Source organism: Salvelinus sp. IW2-2015, unplaced genomic scaffold (assembly GCF_002910315.2).
Source record: "Salvelinus sp. IW2-2015 unplaced genomic scaffold, ASM291031v2 Un_scaffold5721, whole genome shotgun sequence".
Classification (NCBI taxonomy): domain Eukaryota; kingdom Metazoa; phylum Chordata; class Actinopteri; order Salmoniformes; family Salmonidae; genus Salvelinus; species Salvelinus sp. IW2-2015.
This window is the reverse complement of record NW_019946986.1, coordinates 28,723-49,191: the sequence shown is the minus strand read 5'-3', so window position 1 is coordinate 49,191 and position 20,469 is coordinate 28,723. Positions and strand designations below refer to the sequence as shown.

Genomic DNA, 20,469 nt, shown 5'->3' with positions numbered 1-20,469 from the left:
GAAATAATAAAATAGACATTTGTGTATATTAAACTGAATAAAAATCTAAACGCAACATATGGGGGCGGCAGGTAGCCTAGTGGTTAGAGCGTTGGACTAGTAACCAAAATGTTGCCAGATCGAATCCCCGAGCTGACAAAGTAAAAATCTGTCGTTCTGCCCCTGAACAAGGCAGTTAACCCACTGTTCCTAGRCCGTCATTGAAAATAAGAATTTGTTCTTAACTGACTTGCCTAGTTAAATAAATATAAAGTGTTGGTCCCACGTTTCATGAGCTGAAATAAAAGATCCCAGAAATGTTCCATATGCACAAAAAGTTTATTTCTCTCAAACGTTGTACAAAAAATGTGTTTACTGCCCTGTTAGTGAGCATTTCTCCTTTGCCAAGATAATCAATTTCCCTGACAGGTGTGGCATATCAAGAAGCTGATTAAACAGCAGGATCATTAAACAGGTGCACTTTGTGCTGGGGACAATAAAAGGCCACTCTAAAATGTGAAGTTCTGTCACACAACCCAATGCTACAGATGTCTCAAGTTTTGAGCGTGCGCGCAATTGGCATGCTGACTGCAGGAATGTCCACCAGAGCTGTTTCTAGAGAATTTAGTGTTCATTTCTCTACCATAAGCTGCCGAATTTGGCAGTGTGTCCAACTGGCCTTACAACCACAGACTAAGTGTTTAACCACCCCAATACAGGGCCTCCACATCCGGCTTCTTCACCTACGGGATCGTCTGAGACCCTCCACCCAGACAGCTGATAAAGGTGAGGAGTACTTCTGTCTGTACTAAAGCCCTTTTGTGGGAACAACTCATTCTGATTTTGCTGGGCCTGGCTCCTCAGTGGTCGTCCCCTCCCAGGCCCACCCATGTCTGCACCCCTGCCGAGTCATGTGAAATCCATTGATTTGGCCCTAATKAATTTATTTCCTTATATGAACTGKAACTCAGTAAAATTGTTGCATGTTGCATTTATATTTTTGTTCAGTATACTGTGGTGGAGAAATCGGAATTAGCTAAGTAACGTAGATAATTAAGATGACTTATCTGCAGAATATGCTTAATCTGTTAACTCTTGTTATTAGAATGTCTCCTTTGGGTGTCTGGTGTTGGCAGCTGCACTTCCTCCCTCATATGGGCCCMAGTCACCTGAGGTCAGGCTTGTCTATCACATGTCYCTGTTGCTATGCAGAATATCAGAAAGAGAATAGAGCAAATGAGGTCAGAAGGAAACATTGTTTCCATATGTGAATGTGTCTTTACCTATGCATTTACCTATTGCAAACCATGTGAAGGGATGAGTAATGGGAACCAATCACTTGTCTCCACAATGTCTGTGCGTCAGTCACCCCCTCCTAGCAAGGTGGAAACTAAGTAACAACAAATGTCCTTTTAAGTTCTTAGTACTGAACAAAACAAGTTCCTTGTATTTGGGGCCTAAGGTCTGGCACAGGATGTGTGGGTGTCTGGAACCATTGTACGTCATCTCTGAGGTTGCAGCTATCCTGACCTATACTGTACTGTATAGTAGAGTGGGCTGACAGTACTGTATAGTAGAGTGGGCTGACAGTACTGTATAGTAGAGTGGGCTGACAGTACTGTATAGTGTATCCTGAGATAGTAGAGAACCCAGAGGCTCACTCCCCTCAGGGAGCACTCACTCTGTTCATTTGTGTTTGATTATTAATAAGTTAATACAGATTTAGTTTAAGTATAACTCTGACTTATTTTTAGGTTCAAAGAAAGTTCCAGAACTGTCAAGACAATAACTCTGTGTCCGCTTCTCTTTATTACTACAGGACGACTAGAATTAAGTCTGAGGCCGGTAACATCAACAGTGAGGACAAACCCAGCCTGCCCCTCTCTTTCCACACTGAGTTCAAACCTACATTCACTGGGTCCTGATTGTGACAGTGGAGCCCAGTTTGCTCTGCAGGATCCAGAGATGGCATCAGTGAAACTGGAGGACTGCAGTCAAACACTGGAGCTGAATGTCAACATTAAATATGAAGAAGAGGGGAATATTGGGAAGTCTGTTAGTTAGAACCTGCTCTTACCATGACTAAGTGTGTGTTGTTCGTTCCAACTTCCCACTGTGTATGAAAAGTTGCAGTAGAACTGTTTCATGATGAACTGTTTCAATGAGAAGGTAGATGTTATTTCATGCACTTGATACTTGCATGGTTTGACACCAGTATTGTCAGCATGTGTTTTATTCACTGGGTTATCTGGAGTGATCAGAGAGTAGACTAAAGAAGTGAAGTAGACAAACTGCCAGTGTTTTAAAGTTCTATGAAATGAGTCTGTGTAGTTATTAACCCTTATGATGGTGGCGGAGGATGAAATGGCTCATAATTTTCACTCCTTTTGGCTCGTACCCACTTTTAGAATAGTTTTATTCTCATTTTMTATGGTACAACCTACTGATATGAAGTCATGTATATCTCACCAACTGACTGGTTCTTCTGATGTTGTTCACACAGGAGACCATGTTGAGACATTCTCTACATCCAGAGAGCAACAGCAGGAAGATCACAGAGCTAAGAGGTCTCACCACTGCCCAGTTCCCTATTCTACAAAGCTCAAAATACACCTAAAAATACAGACAGGAGAGAATCCGTATTATTGTACTGACTGGAAGAAACTTCACAATCTGACAGTTCACCAGAGAACACACACAGAAGAGAAGCCTTACTCCTGCTCTGACTGTGGGAAGAGTTCTCTCGAATGGATACCTTAAAATCCCATGAACGTATACATACAGGAGAGAAGCCTTACTACTTCTCTGACTGTGGGGAGAGTTTCTCGCAAAAGAGCAGCTTAAAAGTACACCAACGAATACATACAGGAGAGGTGCTTCTACACCTGCATTGCTTGCTGTTTGGGGTTTTAGGCTGGGTTTCTGTACAGCACTTTGAGAGATCAGCTGATGTAAGAAGGGCTATATAAATAAATTTGATTTGATTTGAGAGAAGCCTTAGTACTGCTCTGACTGTGGAGAGTGTTTCTCCTAAGTGGATAACTTAAAAACACATGAACGTATACATACAGGAAAGAAGCCCTACTACTGCTCTGAATGTGTCAAATGTTTCACAACATCAACTGAGCTAAAAGTTCATCAGAGATTACACATGGGAGAGAAGCCTTACTTCTATTCTGACTGTGGGAAGAGTTTCTCCCGATTTGAGTACGTTACAAACCCATGAACGTATACATACAGGAGAGAAGCCTTATTCCTGCTCTGACTGTGGAAAGAGTTTTTCTCACCAGAGCAACTTAAAAACACACCAACGTATACATTAAGGAGAAAAGCCACATTAGTTCTCTCAGACCAGCTAAGATTAAAGTCACTACATTACTTAATTATCATCTCGTAAAGGAAGTGGTAACGTTAAATTAAGAAAGCATAGAACACTATTGTTATCTTATTGTTTCTCACTGTGAGAGAACTGCAGAGGAAAAGGAGCATTATAGAATGTTAGCCTCTCTTTACTTTACTGATCATCAATGTGCACCTGGTCAGTTTTGGTGTGTTTTGTTAGCTTCTACTGTAAACATATTGAGATGACCTTGGATTTGCCCGTAGTGTTGAATACCCTCTGTGAGGCTTCTCATTTTAAAAACAAACACAGGCTGTGTTTGAATACTCATACTAACCGCACTGACTGTACTATTTGTGACGTGAAGGGAGTATATAGTATGCTTATTGGTCATAGTATGGATATAGTTATCATGCAATTTGCCAAAATACGAAGTATACACACAGAGGATACTATTTCTGTACTTTTAGGGCCCATAATGCAATTCTTCAAAAAAAGGGGCATGGTTTCGCAACATGTTCAGATTTCAAGAAAATGGGGTAAAATATGCAGCCGAAGTCCAATGAGAGCGAATACAAATTCATTTCTTTAACTAATTATGACAAATGTTAAGAAAATGTTGAGCAATGTAATCAAGTAATGACTTTTCAAATAAGTTACGTTACACGTTATGTTGGCTAACAATTTGTTAGCTACTCTATCCTTAGGAACTGCATAGCATTACAGCAGTATGTACTGGTATGTTAGCTAACGTTAGTTGGATCCTAATAACGTTACATGGAACTTGCCAGGCAGTATATTAACTATCTGGTATCTAACTAACCAACATTTATTGACTTGATTATTCACATCATTCTATACTGTAGTCGTTGTGCGTTTCAATGGACATTGTTAATTCTGGCTATCTACTCCGATTTCAGAACACTCTTGCGCAGAATGACTGATGAATTTACGAACGCTCAACACCCGTTGAATATAGCCGGTGTCAGTAAACGTCGGCAAAAGAAAGCCTAATAAATTAATGCCAGCAGTCACCAACGCTCTGGATAACATGAAAACAGTCCAACCAGTTCTGCTATGGCGAGTAAAATGGTCAGTGAGGTGTTCTCTCATTTGTGTCTGGAGGTAGCTAGCTAACGTTAGCCAGTTAGCTTGGGTGCTTGACTGCCGTTGAACGCTCGGATCAACCCTACTCCTCGGCCAGAGCGTCCAGTGTGGCTCTGAACGCTCCGAGAGCAAAACGCTCTGAATTTATGAACGCCCAGAGCGCCCTCTGGCACTCCAGATTGAATTTACGAACACACACTCTAAATCTTAAAATGTTTAGCTAGTCATTTGTTATGCTAACAAGCTAGCAAGAGGTTGCATAGCAACAGCATCCGGTAGACAGGCAAAGCTCTACAATGCTCAACTGAAACGATACCGTTCGTTTACAGTATACTAAAAGGAACTCTAGTATGTAGTATATACTCATTAAGTATACAGTATGTTAGTATGGGTATTCGAACACAGCTATAGTCTGCCAGTTGACTGGGTAGTACTGCTTCCCTCTCAGCCTGGTCTGACTCTGTCTGTTGGGAGAGTTTCTCTACAGTTTTACTGTTTTTACTTGTTTTTATTCAGGTCCCAGTGTCTCAGTTGCTATGGTGTCCTGAGGACAAACATTCCATCAATACAACCAAAACAAAAATATATATTTTTTAGCTACAAAACAGCTATAAATACATAACATCAGGTTATTACAATAAGTTATAATAGTCATTTGAAACAATTGCACACTTCAGTGAACTCATTTAACAACAGAGTTTTAAACTGCCCTATCGGCGCCAGGGAATCCAGGTGGAATTTGTTTTGTAAGGTATTCTATAACTGTGATGCGTTAAAACTAAAGGTGGATTTACCAAACGTTGAAGACAAGCGGGGACCAACCTTGCGAACGGGTCTGGTATCTCATTTTTTATATTTCAAGAGGGAAGTGAGGTATGATGGAAGCTTTGTAAACAAGAAGGGAGTAATGAAGTGATCTATGGGACTTCCGTGAGGAAGTGACCTTCTGATACAGGATGCAGTGATGAGTATTAAAACTGTCACCGGTAATAAAGCAAAGGGTGCTATGGTAGACGGCATCCAATGGTTTAAGAGTAGCGGCTGCTGCATTCTGGTAAATGGTGTCAACATATTGAAGAACTGGCAGGATAGCATGAAAACACACCAATGTATGCATTTTAACTAATTAGCAACTTTGCAACTACTTACTACTTCTTAGCATGTTAGCTTAGCATGCAACTACTTAGCATGTTAGCTAACCCTTCCCCTAACCTGGCTAACTTTAGCAACAACAAATTGGAATACGTTTTGCTCTGAGACCAGATTGTCCCTCTCAGTTCTCTGTGGGAATGAGTTAGTAGACAACATGTATCAGATAGAGATGGTGTGATGATCACTTTTCACCACTAGTTTGGGGGGATTATTTTACAACTTTATTTAATGAGACACAGGTTATGAAATGAATACATGTGTTTATTAATTGTCGTTAAAACTAGATTAGTTATTTTAGTTACTGATCATGAATGTGTTTGGATAACTGCATTGAAGCAAACTTTATTGATCTGCCAATGAAAATAAAGTTACATGAATATGTACTGGTCAACCTCTTCTTCTCTTTAGTATTCAGTTCTTCATATTAGATCTGACAGTATGAATGGTTCTTATGGTTGTATTCAGTTCTTCATATTAGATCTGACAGTATGAATGGTTCTTCATGGTTGTATTCAGTTCTTCATATTAGATCTGACAGTATGAATGGTTCTTATGGTTGTATTCAGTTCTTCATATTAGATCTGACAGTATGATAGGTTCTTATGGGCTGAGTGCTGGGAGTGTTTTTGTATGACTACAGTCAGGAGTTCTCTCTGACCCTGTGTTGTCACCAGCATATTAAGTTTGTTCATCTTAAGATAGCCAGGTGAGACAACCACATATCACAGTAAATACATTTCTCCTCAATTAGTCAGTGTCACATTATTATTATTATTTGTATTAGTATTTTGAGGGGATACTCTTTAAAGACGTAGGGTTTCAGACCTTTTCGGTCAGATGGGCAGGGACTCTGCTGTCCTAGCATCAGATGGAAGCTGGTGCCACCATTGGGGTGCCAGGACAGAGAAGTGCTTTGACTGGGCTGAGAGGGAGCTTGACCTCCTGTAGCAGTGGGACGGCCATGAGACCAGAGGTGTCAGAACTGAGTGCTCAGGTTGGGATACAGGGTTTGAGCATAGCCTGAAGATAGAGATGGGGCAGTTCCTCTTGCTGCACCGTAAGTAAACACCATTGTCTTGTAGTGGATGTGAGCTTTGACTGGAAGCCAGTGGAATGTACGGAGGAGCAGGGTGATATGGGGGAATTTGGGAAGGTTAAACACCCAGATGGACTGCAGTGTTCTAGATAAGTTCAGTGGCGACCCATCATTCAGGGCAGGTGGGCCACCTGTTTTGAGCCCCACAGTTTTAGCGATAAAAAAATGATCTGTTTGCAAACAATGTAAAAAACATGTAATTGAGTTATTAATAAAGCCGTATACAAACATGGTCTCTTTTTGTTTTCTTGAGTAAGGCAGCTCCTAAATGCAGGTGTTTCAGCCGAGCTCAGTGCCTTCTGTGGAGGTGGGGCAAGCCAGCAGAAAATACGGAGCTTTGCGCTGTGATTGGCTCAGTGTTCTGTCATTCATGGGAACAATATATCAATGCCAAGTCTAAGGGTAGAACTTGAAAATTCAAGCCTCTTGGGTGCTGCCATAGAGTTACATTAGAAGTGCCCATACAAGAAGGCTCAAGGTCATTGTCCACAGATAAAATAACTTCAAATCATGTGATATCTACAGTCGCTTTGATTGGACTGATCATGTCAACATCATACTTTCAAAATCTGATCTAGCAGTCTTCATCATGGATCAAGTCGACAATCTACTGGCAAATCCTTTTTATTCTTTGTCATATGAAGAGAAATAATGAGAAATTATAGATCAAATGTATCCATGCTCATCAGCCATTGGACAAACAGTACACAACAAGTTGGAAATTGCAAATTCAACAATGAGTGGTTTGGAAGGAATCAGTGGCTAACTGCAACCATTGCAAAGCAATCATTAGCGTGCTATTCATTGGAGTGGCTGTGTGGTCCCAAGTCTAAGATTATGGGACTCTTTTCCTCGTTTAAACGGTAAACATTCAACATTGGCCATGCTGTCAATGAAGCTTGATTTGTGCCGCGCTCAAAACTGCGAAGCTGCGACTGAGAAAATACGTTTTAAACTTTCATCCAACTCGGAATTGTKAATTGGGAACTCGGGTCTCTTTCTGCAACTATGACCTGAAGATCACTGACGTCCTCATTTTTTTCCTGAGTTGCCTGTTGTTTTGAAAGCACCATAAATCCAGAGAATGCCAGACTTTGATGACAATATATGCCCACGAAGGACTGCTGCACCACCTTCCTGTTCAAGTGAGCACAGCACAACAAGGTGAGTCCAGAAATGTCTTATATGCTTCTGCATAAATGATGTAGTTAAGTAATATTAAGTGTATGTTGTGTAGTAAGATGTTAGTAGACCATGTGCCTCACCTTTGTAATTTGGTCTATTTTCACCTCTTCATTTTGCCTCCTGTTCTGACTTGGTGGTTCACATGTAGCCTATAACCTGTTTTTGAGAAATGTAATCATTGAATATTGTAAGTGTTTTCATTGTCTGCATATATGCCCCTTTATTTATTGTACGGTTCTGACTTGGCGTACAGGGAGGACGGCCCATGTTCTGAATTTTGTCGCTGTGCGACAAATAGTTAAATTGACTACGTCCGTCTTAGCTCTCTCATTAATGTCTTAATCAAAATTACGGTTTGCCTCTTATCCGCTTGTCGTCCCCTTATGCCATAGTTTGTACATATCAATTGTCAGTAGAAACCACATTTGTTTACGCAAGTCAGCCATGTTTTTTTTTTAAATGAGGCTGAATGAACTGTTTCGTTGCCAGACAAGGCTCCGCTGATAGCCAGGTGTAGCAGTGGTAAGTTGTTTGGACTATGCTGTTCGGTCAGCTTTATGTAACTTTTTGTGGGCACCCTTTCTCWCCATTATAGTGCAATTAATGTATAGTTTAGTAATGTGTTGTGTAGTGGCTTTGCTMGCATGCATCCCACTTTCTTTTGTTTTATTTAATGAGTTAATTAAGAAGAAATTCTTATTTACAATGACAGCCGACACCGGCCAAACCCGGACGATGCTGGGCCAATTGTGCTCGTCCCTATGGCACTCCCAATCACGGTCGGATGTGATTTAGCCTGGATTCGAACCAGGGACTGTAGTGATGCCTCTTGCACTGAGACGCAGTGCCTTAGACCCCTGTGCCACTTTGGAGCCCTTAAAAGGTTTGCGCCCAACGTGGGGCAGGAGTTTGACGGCACAAGCGGGGAGCCCAGCCAACAGAGATTTGAGAAATGTTTTGGTACTCTTCTCCAGATCTGTGCCTCGCCACAAACCTGTCTCGAAGCTCGACGGACAATTTCTTTGACCTCATTGCTTGGTTTTTGCTCTGACATGCACTGTCAACTCATTATTATCCATTGGAAGATACTGTAATCTATGTAGATGTGCAGTGCCACTCAAATGTTTGGACGCGCCTACTCATTCCAGGGTTTTTCTTTCTTTTAACTTTTAACAACTTATATATACAGGTGTGTTCCTTTTCAAATAATGTCCAATCATTTGAATTTACCACATGTGGACTCCAATCAAGTAGAAACATCTCAAGGATGATCAATGGAAACAGGATGCACTTGAGCTCAATTTGGAGTCTCAGAGCAAAGGGTCTGAATACTTACCAAATAAGGTATAAATTTGCTAAAATTTCTAAAAACCTGTTTTCGGTTTATCATTWTGGGCTATTGTGTTTATATTGACYAGGGAAAAAATGCATTTAATCAATTTTCGAATAAGGCTGTAACGTAACAAAATGTGGAAAAAGTCAAGGGCTCTTATATAATGCCCTGTATATGCTTCAAACAGATGTAAGGTTCTGAAGTGGTAAACACAATGACATAATGGAAAATAGATGTCCAAATGGTTATCTCTGTATTAGTTATTACCAACATTAAAACACCTACAGTGGGGAGAACAAGTATTTGAAACACTGCCGATTTTGCAGGTTTTCCTACTGTAACGGCAGTCTCTCTTCCTCCTCTTGGACAAGGAGAGGCGAGAAGGATCGGAGACCAATATGCAGAGTGGTAATTTCCATGATTTAATATCCACGAAACAAGATACAATACAAAATAACAAAAGAACTACCGTAACAGTCCCGGTGGCACAAACACTGACACAGGAAACAAAACACCCACAAACCAAAAGTGAAACCCAGGCTGGCTGCCTAAGTATGATTCTCAATCAGGACAACGATTGACAGCTGCCTCTGATGAGAATCACACCAGGCCGAACACAAAACCCCAACATAGAAAACACACAATAGACAAAAACCCACCCCAACTCCGCCCTGACCATACTAAATAAATACAAAACAAGGATATAAGGTCAAGAACGTGACACCAACTTACAAAGCATGTAGAGGCTGTTCATTTTTATCATAGGTACACTTCAACTGTGAGAGACGGAATCTAAAACCAAGAATCCAGAAAATCACATTGTATGTTTTTTAAGTAATTAATTTGCATTTCAACTCCATGCTTAATAAAATTCAATTTCTTAAGTAACCATCTGTCTTAGGTAAGTTTTTCTGGTTACATATCACACTATTTTGAGAGTCCCTGATTTATATTTACTATGTTACATCTAGTCTATGAGACGAGGCTGCACCTTAACCTACATTATAAACACGCAGATCAAGAGGTGTGTTTTCCCTTCAGCATCTGCATGTGGCATAAGCTCACCCACCTCACAGCATGAATCTAAAATAGTTAACTTTGGCTGTGAGTGATGGGAAAAAATCAGACTTTAAGGCAATTACTTGAATAATTCAAAGGATGTTTTATTTACAAACTTGATAACTAAATTGTCTTTTTTTTTTTTATTGACTTCGCTATGGGGCCATCAATGGGAATTGGGCCGTGCTTCAGCTGAACTGCAGTACGGAAAATGCCCTCTGAGCACAGTGGAAAGCATGCTTATAGACTGGAAGCCTGGCCCCTTGATCCGAGAAGGGTGTAATTGCAGACCGCAATTAGGGGCGTTCTCTGATATCGGGTGTTTCATGATATCAAGTTTACACCAATTGATGCTCCCCATTGGTCCGTGGCCGTTTCGTTTGCGTTGGAACAACACTTGTTGACAGATGTAGCATTGTAGCTAAGCCTAACCCTTTTCCTAACCTTAATCTCAGTCTCCTAACCGCCATGTTAGTTATCCAAACCTGCATGGTAAACAAACCCCTAACCCTCACCCTTTTCCTAAGCTTAACCTCAGACTCCTAACCTGCCAAGCTAATTCACCTAACTGCCACTTTAATTATCCTAACCTGTTATGTATGCTATGTGCCTACTTCAATACAAAATAAACTCCATCAGTTTCATAACACCGGATCTGACCAATGGCATTTATCAATTTTTCTTATATCAGGGAACATCCACATCAAGAAACTGTACAGTAGTTCTCCTACTTGGAGGTCCGGGAAATAGTTGAAAGAGCGATTGGTGCTGAGGAAGCTATGGCAGTGGATGGCCAGCAACCTGTTGAGATTCATAATGCTGTTTACCGGTTGAAGGATACCGATTGTAGGTGAATTGTACGTGCGGCTGAAAGGTTTCTGGGAGTTCAGGAATTAACATTGGAAGCATTGCAGGCAGTGGTGGAACAAATATCCAATTGTATTATTTGAGTAAAAGTAAAGGTACTTGAGTCCTTTCCTATCAAGGTAAAAGTAAAAGCCACCCAGTAAAATACTACTTGAGTAAAAGTAAAAAAATATTTAGTTAAACATATACATAATTATCAAAAGTAAATGTAATTGCTTAAATATACTTAAGTATCAAAAGTAAAAGTACATATCATTTCAAATTCATTATATTAAGTAAACCAGACAGCACGATTTTATTGTAGTTTAAATGTAAGGGGCACACTCCAACACTCAYGGTGCGTTTCTAAATTCGCTCTGGCTATATACTCCGATTTCAGAGCACTGGACTGAGGCTGCCAGAGGGGAGAATAATTGATGACAAACGAACGCTCAACACCCCTTGAAAACGGCCGGTGTCAGTAAACTTCGGCAAAAAAGGCGTAATGAAATTGTTGCCTGTAGCTCAGTTAAAGTCACCAATGCTTTGGATAACATGAACACAGCCTAACCAGCTCTGCTGAGGCAAGTAAAATGGTCAGAGTTCTCTCATTTGTACTGGAAGTAGCTAGCAAGCTAGCCAATGTTAACCAGTTAGCTTGGATGCTTGACTGCCGTTGTGAGGTCAGAACGCTTGAATCAACCCTACTCCTCCGCCAGAGCGTCCAGTGTGGCTCTGAACGCTCCGAGAGCGATACGAACTGACAATCTGACACCGCTCTGAATTTACGAACGCCCAAGCGCACTCTGGCACTCCAGATTAAATTTAAGATCACACCCATCATTTACAAACAAAGCATTTGTGTTTAGTGAGTCCGCCAGATCAGATGCAGTAGGGATGCGCGAATTGAACAATTTTCCTGTCCTGCTAATCATTCAAAATCTAACGAGTGCTTTTGGGTGTCAGGGAAAATGTATGGAGTAGAAAGTACATTATTTTCTTTAGGAATGTAGTGGAGTAGAAGTTGTCAAAAATATCAAAAGGAAAGTACAGATACCCCCAAAAACTACTTACGTAGTACTTAAAATATTTGTACTTAAGTACTTTACATCACTGATTGCAGGGAATACTGACCGAAGATGTTCCTCCCTACGAGGCCCATGAGACTGTGTAGGGATGTGATTTGAAGAGAACTGTAACTGAAGGAGTGGGATGTTTTTATTTTTGTATTTTGTTTTGATGTCTTTGCTTCCGCAATGGACATGTATTTCTTTCTACAGTTTACTAACCGTACAGTAGGTGGCGGTAGACACGTTATATTTGTGTAAATGTCAGTATACCAGAGAAGAAGATGACGCTGTTGAACTGTCGTAGAGGGGAACAGGAAGTTCTGGGTAGAAAACGACAGAACTGTGTTATGTTGATAGTGGTTGTGTCCGTTTCAACTGTATTATTGTAGGTATGTAATAGCACGTTTAAAGTTTCTAATGTCAAAAGAATATATGATATGTAACAAATTCGTCAAGGTATTATCACGTTTGGTAAAGGTTTTAATTGTGTGTGTTATTTTGGGGTCAAGTGTGAGTGAAGAACGTGATTAAAAACGATTTTACAAGTCACTTAGGTAGACTTTGGGTTCGCCTGAGTGTATGTACATAATTTCGTCAACGTAATTTCATAAAGATTCCACTTATTTGAGTTCGTTTTAACACGTTCTTGGTTTTGTGTAACATGTTGTTTATGAGCTGGTAAATAGCCTCCTCTGAACCATCCTGATCTCGCGAGTTTACATACACTGTTTCGTTAATGTAAGCTCGCGAAATCAGGATGGTTCGGAAGTCAAATGGCGGCTTTAACGGTTTCGGTCGTCTCTCTAGGAGTTTGCTCGTGGTGAAATGGCGACACGAGTATATGTAGTAGTGAAAAAACATAGGAAGAACAGAGATAATGATACTGGAAGCAGTGGTGCATGTAGTATAGAAACTCTAAAGAGGCCCAAGGTAGGGAGCTAGAGTAATAATGTGTCACAGTGGAAAGTTGGGATGGTGTTTGAGGAGACCACAGGGCCTCATTTACACCCTATCTGATTAACCAAGGCCATAAAAGATAGGTGAAGTTAAACTGGGCTGCATCTGTGTAAATGAGAACTTGTTCTGAACTAGCCTACCTGGTTAAATAAAGGTGAAACAAAACATTTAAAATGGCAGATTGTTAATATCATGTGCTAGTCAGGTTCAGCAAGGGAAGATTATTCAATTGGAAAATCATAATGGGACGAAGCTGAGAAGCCATGACCCTGGAGCTTATGCTAAATTGAAGGGAGTAATCTGAGGTCCCAATATCTATGTCCATGGATGATATTGTTAAAGAACATGTGAAGGAGACAGTGGTTGAAGCCTAAAGGTTGATCAGTAGGAAAGAGGGTTAAAGAAGTGAAAGCTTATCAGTGCTGTTGAGGTTTGAGAAGGTTTTGTCTGGAAAAGTACAGAATAGGATTCCTTAGCTTCCATGTCAGAGAATTTGACCCAGCCTCATCAATCAACTATTAATCAAATGTATTTATAAAAGCCCTTTCATCAGCTGATGTCACAAAGTGCTGTACAGAAACCAGCCTAAAACCCCAAACAGCAAGCAATGCAGGTGTAGAGCCAAGTGGCTAGGAAAAACTCCTAGAAGGAGAACCTAGAAGAAACCTGAGAGACCAGGCTATGAGGGTGGCCAGTCCTCTTCTGGCTGTGCTGGTGGAGATTATAACAGAACATGGCCAAGATGTTCAAATGTTCATAGATGACAGCAGGGTCAAATAATAATCACAGTGGTTGTCGAGGGTGCACAGGTCAGCACCTCAGGAGTAAATGTCAGTTGGCTTTTCATAGCCGATCATAGAGATCTCTACCGCTCCTGCTGTCTCTAAGGAGTTGAAAACAGCAGGTCTGGGACAGGTAGCCTCCGGTGACCAGGTCAGGTTCCTAGCAGAACAGTTGAAACTGGAGCAGCAACAGGAATCATCACAGTGTTTTAATGCCAAAGATGGGACATGTAGCTGTTGGTGAAAAGATGTGCCAAGTGTGGTGGGGAACATGATTACGGTGAATGTTGGAGCAATGTGACGGTTAAGTTTGCAATTGTGCGGAGGACACACAGAGCAGCATTTGGTGGATGCCAGGTGCAGAGAGATGCTCAGAAGATAGATCCGTCATGATGTATCATATGCAGAGGCTGTAAGACAGACTGGTGGAACTACAGTGCAGACATATGGAGCTTCCATGGTTGGCCCGTAGTAAGAGGACCTACTGTCAGACTGATGGAGCTTCCATGGCTGGTCCCGTAGTAAGAGGACCTACTGTCAGAACTGGTCTTTCTACTAGTCCTGACATGGTTTTGAGGGCTGTTCAGAAATCTTGCTCCCATAAATGCGCTGTGACAAAGGATACTTTAATATTGAATAAAATATACTTCATAGCTTTCATTTGTAAGGTCATCAACACTTGGATTGTGTAAAGCAGAAATACCAGTTTGAAAGTTATCTTGTAAACTGCAGCATAGTTTTTGGGGGTAACAGATGTTACTGTCGGTATGGTTTTTGATAAGCTGGATAACCTGGGGGTGGATTGTCTCAGCATGATATAGACCCCAATGTTAGCAAACACATAAAGGGATCTACTGATCAAGTTTATTGGGGGTGTGGGAGGGTTTTTGGGGAAGGGGAGGGTGTGGTAGATGTTAAGAGGGATTTCTTGGTTTATTTTCTTAGTACAGAATTAGACAGACATGGACCTTAAACGTTTGTTTGCGGACCGCCATGATACCATAGGAGGTCTGCATCAACGGACTTCAGTGCAGGTAGTGCCTCATCAGAGAGAGAACATTTCAGTTGCTCTACAGTTTTGAAGCTGAATGTAATGATTATCAGTCCTTTACATGTGTACTAATATTCAGACACATTCAGTTGTTTCTATATTTATCTATAATTCAGGGTTTTCACACGGGGCTTAAAGTAAATAAATATAAGTGCTTGAAAAAGTACTTGAAAGTCCTTGAATTTGACTTGCCACTGTACGACCCCTGATAATTCTTACTATGGTGTGAACGGGAATTACAATTGTTTTTGTGAGTGAAATAATACAGTGAAGACAAGGTTATTCAGGAAAATAGTACATAGTGCTGCCTGAAACATACTGCAACCTTGTACTAAATGTTTTTTTATGCATTTATGTGAATTTAGGAAATCTACTATAGATTAAGTGCACTTATGTTGTGCAATTTAAAATGTGTACGTTGTGTCTGTTAATGGATGTTTTATCAATGTTTAGCTACCTGATCTACTGAAATGAGATAATTGAACAAGAAAAAAGAGAAACTATTTTTACAGAATAAAGTGCCAGAACTGTCAAGACAATAACTTTTGTGTCCATTTGTCTTTATTAATACAGGCCGACTCCGATTAAGTCTGAGGCCGGTAACATCAACAGTGAGGACAAACCCAGCCTGCCACTCTCCTTCCACACTGAGTAGAAACCTACAGTCACTGGGTCCTGATTGTGACAGTGAAGCCCAGTTTGCACTGCAGGATCAAGAGATGGCATCAGTGAAGCTGGAGGACTGCAGTCAAACACTGGAGCTGAATGTCAACATTAAAGATGAAGAAGAAGAGGAGGAGAAGATTAGAACAACTGTTAGTCATGGTAAGAGCAGGTTTTCTCTATAAGTTATCTTCATAAATTACCCATCCATAAGTTATGACCAGTCTATTGCTAGGTGAATTCTGTAATTCTGACATCACACATCCTGAACAACTCAAGACTTCGCGAGGCAAAACATTTTAAAACTTGTAACGCCTGCTTTGCCCCACATTGTCTCAAGAACGTTGAAAATGTTTAATACCCTCAATCACCAAGTTAGGCATACCCCATTTCAAAATAGGCCATGCATCATCACTGTCAATATTGAATTTATAATTCTTGCGTTTTACCAGTGAAATGACCAAGCTGTTTCTGCATGCCAATCGTTCGATCTCAATCAATTTCATGGGAATATGCATTTAAATCTTCTTGAATTACTGTTTGGTTAGCAATTAGAGCAGATGGTGTTAAATTATATAGACTTCCTGTATTTTGTTTTATAGGGGTGCTGTTAGCGCTTTTTTTTTCTTGATGGTTGCCAAATTAAACTGCCCAGTACTCAATTCTTGCTCGTACAATATGCATATTATTTTATTATTATTGATAGAAACACTCTCTAGTTTCATAACGTTGGAATTATGTCTCTGAGTGAAACAGAACTATTCAACAGCACTTTTCTGACAGGGAGTAGATTCAGAAATCTTTGCCTCTGTTCCAGGTCAGTTTTTAGTCCCTGTGAATGCTTGGGATCAACCACACTGCCTACGCCTTCCTCTGATGTCAGTAGTGGTGACAATTTGAATGAGTCGATTGCGCAATCTGGACTTTATAAAAGACCAAATGGGCGGAGTCTTTCTTTTCTCCCTGCGCTTGAGCAGATGGACGTCGGACTGGCCTCTTCCAAGCTTTGGTTTAGCCAGTAATATATCTCCGGTCATGTTTTTACGTTATAGTGTTAAAAAACATATAGGTAGTTATTTAAACCGTTTATAGCATTTATATCCGTTTAGTGCGATTTTTGGCATTTTTTGTGGCACTCAGAGTTGGGCACTTTTTCCAGTACTGCGAACGTTGTAGTGGCCATTTCGGGACAAGAGGACATCTTTCGACCAAAAGACGATTTAACCGAGAAAGGATACATTGCCAAGAATTATGATGGAAGTTCAGCTAATAGTAAGAATATTTATGATGATAAATCGTTGTTCTGTGAAAATGTTAAACGCATATTCCGCCATTTTTTTGGGTAAGCTTCGCTTGGCGCACCCTGTATTGCCAGTAAGGATAATTTAAAAAATGTAATTCAGCGATTGCATTAAGAACTAATTTGTCTTTCATTGCTGTCACCCTGTATTTTTTAGTCAAGTTTATGATTATTTATTCATTAGACTAGATCACTGTCAAGATGCGTCCTGAACCTTTTTCTGGCCAGTTTGCCTACTATTCTCATTGTATAACACATTTTCGAACAAACTTATATGTATGTTTGTAATATGATGTTACAGGAGTGTCAGCGAAGAATTCTGAGAAGGTTAGTGAAAAAATTATATATTTTGGTGGTGATAATGCTATCGCTCTTTTGCTTGAATCAATGCTGGGGTAAGTTTGCACATGTGTATGCTAATATACGATTTATTGTGTCTTTGTCTCGCTGTAAGACACTTAGAAAATCTGAAATATTGTCTGGATTCAACAGATCTGGTCTTTCAATTTACTGTACTGTGTATTTTTTAAGAAATGTTTTATGATTAGTAATTGGTAATACACGTTGCTCTCTGTTTTATTCTAGTCGATTGTGATGGTGGGTGCAATTGTAAACTGAGTTTCTACCTGAAATATGCACTTTTTCTAACAAAACTATCCTATACAATAATATGTTTATCAGACTGTCATCTGAGAGGTTTTTTTCTTGGTTAGTGGTATCAATATCTTTAGTTGACCGAATTGGTGATAGCACTGGTGAAGAAAAAATAGTGAAATGAAAATGGTGTTTTGCTAACGTGTTAGCTAATAGATTACATATTGTGTCTTCCCTGTAAAACATTTTAAAATCAAAATGTGTGGATTCACAAGAAGTGATCTTTCATCTGTGTCTTGGACTTGTGATTTGAATGATATTTAGATGCTAGTATTTACTTGTGACGCTATGCTAGCTATGCTATTCAGCTTTTTTACTGGTGGGGGTGGTGGGGGGTGCTCCCGGATCGGGTTTCTGAGGCGGTAGAAGTTAATCAAAGCACATTCTGCCTAATGGCCGCTGTTGAGTTTGAGACGATTCAGCAAACCATTCTAAAATCTCGTAAGAAATTAGGTGTTGTTTTTGTTGTAACAGTAATGTTATGCTATAATATTTGGTTATGTGGACTACTAATTAATCATTAGGTGATCGTCCAAGACATTGATCTACCTTTACTAAACAAACACCATTGTAACGGTTTTCTTCCATAGGCGAAGGAGAGGACCAAACTGCAGCGTGCGGCTAGTGTTCAACATGTTTAATTAGACGAAAAAACGGTAACACTATACAATAACAAAATAACAAATGTGAAAACCGAGACAGCCCTATCTGGTGCAGACAAAACACAGAGACAGGAAACAATCACCCACAAAACCCCAACACAAAACAAGCCACCTATATATGATTCTCAATCAGGGACAACGATAGACAGCTGCCTCTGATTGAGAACCATATTAGGCTGAACATAGAAACAGACAAACTAGACACACAACATAGAATTCCCACCCAGCTCACGTCCTGACCAACACTAAACAAGCAAAACACATAAGAACTATGGTCAGGACGTGATAACCATTGTGGCGGCTCATTGCTCTATCAGTACTACACCCCTGCGTCTGCTGCACCGAACTAGTGATTGATGCTCACCTAGCCTACTCTTTTGCCTTACACAACATTTGGTGATGCAGAAACGATAGAACATGTTTTGGCTATTTTATGAAAATCTGGGAATATTTGGCCAAGGAAACCATTTCTGGTTGGTCTCAAGGAATGTCACACAGGGAGACTTTTTAAAACAGGATTGAGTGAAGTAGCAGCTAATGCTCATGGAGAGCCTCACAATTATTATTTTTAACCTTTATTTAACTAGGCAAGTCAGTTAAGAACAAATTATTATTTACAATGACGGCCTACACCGGCCAAACCCGGACGACACTTGGCCAATTGTGCGCCGCCCTATGGGACTCCCAATCACGGCCGGTTGTGATACAGCCTGGAATCTAACCAGGGTGTCTGTAGTGACGCCTTCAGTGCCTTAAACTGCTGTGCSACTCGGGAGCTCATAAGTTGAATGAAATTCCATCATCTTTCAGTCTATTAGGGATATTTACTTCCTTTTGTAGCTATTCACCAGCTTCTTTTATGTTTATTGTACATAAATATAAACACAACATGCAACAATTTCAAAGATTTTTCTGAGTTACAGTTCATATAAGGGGCGGCAGGTAGCCTGGTGGTTAGAGCGTTGGGCCAGTAACCGAAAGGTTGCTGAATCGAATCCCTGAGCTGACAAGGTAAAAATCTGTCGTCTGCCCCTGAACAATGCAGTTAACCCACTGTTCCCCGGAAGGCCATCATTGGCCATCAAGAATTGTTCTTAACTTACTTGCCTAGTTAAATAAAGGTTAAATCTAATTTAAAAAAAATATATATATAATAAGGACATCAGTCAATTGAAATGAATTAGGCCCTAACCTGTAGATTGCACGTGACTGGGCAGGGGTGCAGCCATAGGTGGGCCTTGGAAGGCATAGGCCCACCCACTTGGCAGCCAGACCCACCTCAGGTCCTGGGCTGACGTTGTTCCACGTGGTCTACGATTGTGAGGCCGGTTGGACGTACTGCCAAATACTCTAACACGACGTTGGAGGCAGCTTATGGTAGAGGGACGCTGTGTTCTACTCCCTTCACAGAACAGCGCAAACTGGCTTTAACCAGAATAGAAAGAGGAGTGGGAGGCCCCGGTGCACAACTGGGCAAGAGGACAAGTACATTAGTGTCTAGTTTGAGAAACAGATGTCTCACAAGTCCTCAACTGGCAGCTTAATTAAATAGTACACGCAAAACAACAGTCTCAACGTCAACTGTGAAGAGGTGACTCCGGGATGCTGGCCTTCTAGACACTATTCTGGTTAGTGCCAGTTTGCGCTGTTCTGTGAAGGGAGTAGTACACAGCGTTGTACGAGATCTTCAGCCGTTTCCAGCTACAATAGTCATTTACAACATTAAACAATGTCTACACTGTATTTCTGATCAATTTGACATTATTTGAATGGACAAAATATGTGCTTTTCTTTCAAAAACAAGGACATTTGTAAATGACTCCAATCTTTAGAATTTATTCATTTATTTCACCACTAATGGTAGTGTATTTATTTGTATTATTATAAAATATACCTTTATTTAACTTCCTTAGCATACTGGTTATTGTCCTGAATTTCAGATGACTGACGTGCCCAAAGTAAACTGCTTGTAAACTGGCCAGAGCTAGGATATGCATATACTAGATAGCATTGGATAGAAAACACTCTGAAGTTTCTAAAACTGTTTAAAATAATGTCTGTGACTATAACAGAACTGATATGGCACGAAAATCCATCCGGAATGTTTATTTTTTGAGGTGACAGGTTTTTCAGTGCTTGCCTATGGGATATACAAATAGATAGGACCCAGATTGCAGTTCCTATGGCTTCCACTAGATGTCAACAGTCTTTAGAATATGTTTCAGGTATTTGT

General features: G+C 40.4%; 1 pseudogene; it reads left to right on the top strand.

The window, feature by feature from the left end:
* The window catches only part of LOC112078467 (zinc finger protein 658B-like), a 37,331-nt pseudogene that overhangs the window by 4,444 nt on the left and 12,418 nt on the right, over nt 1–20,469 (top strand).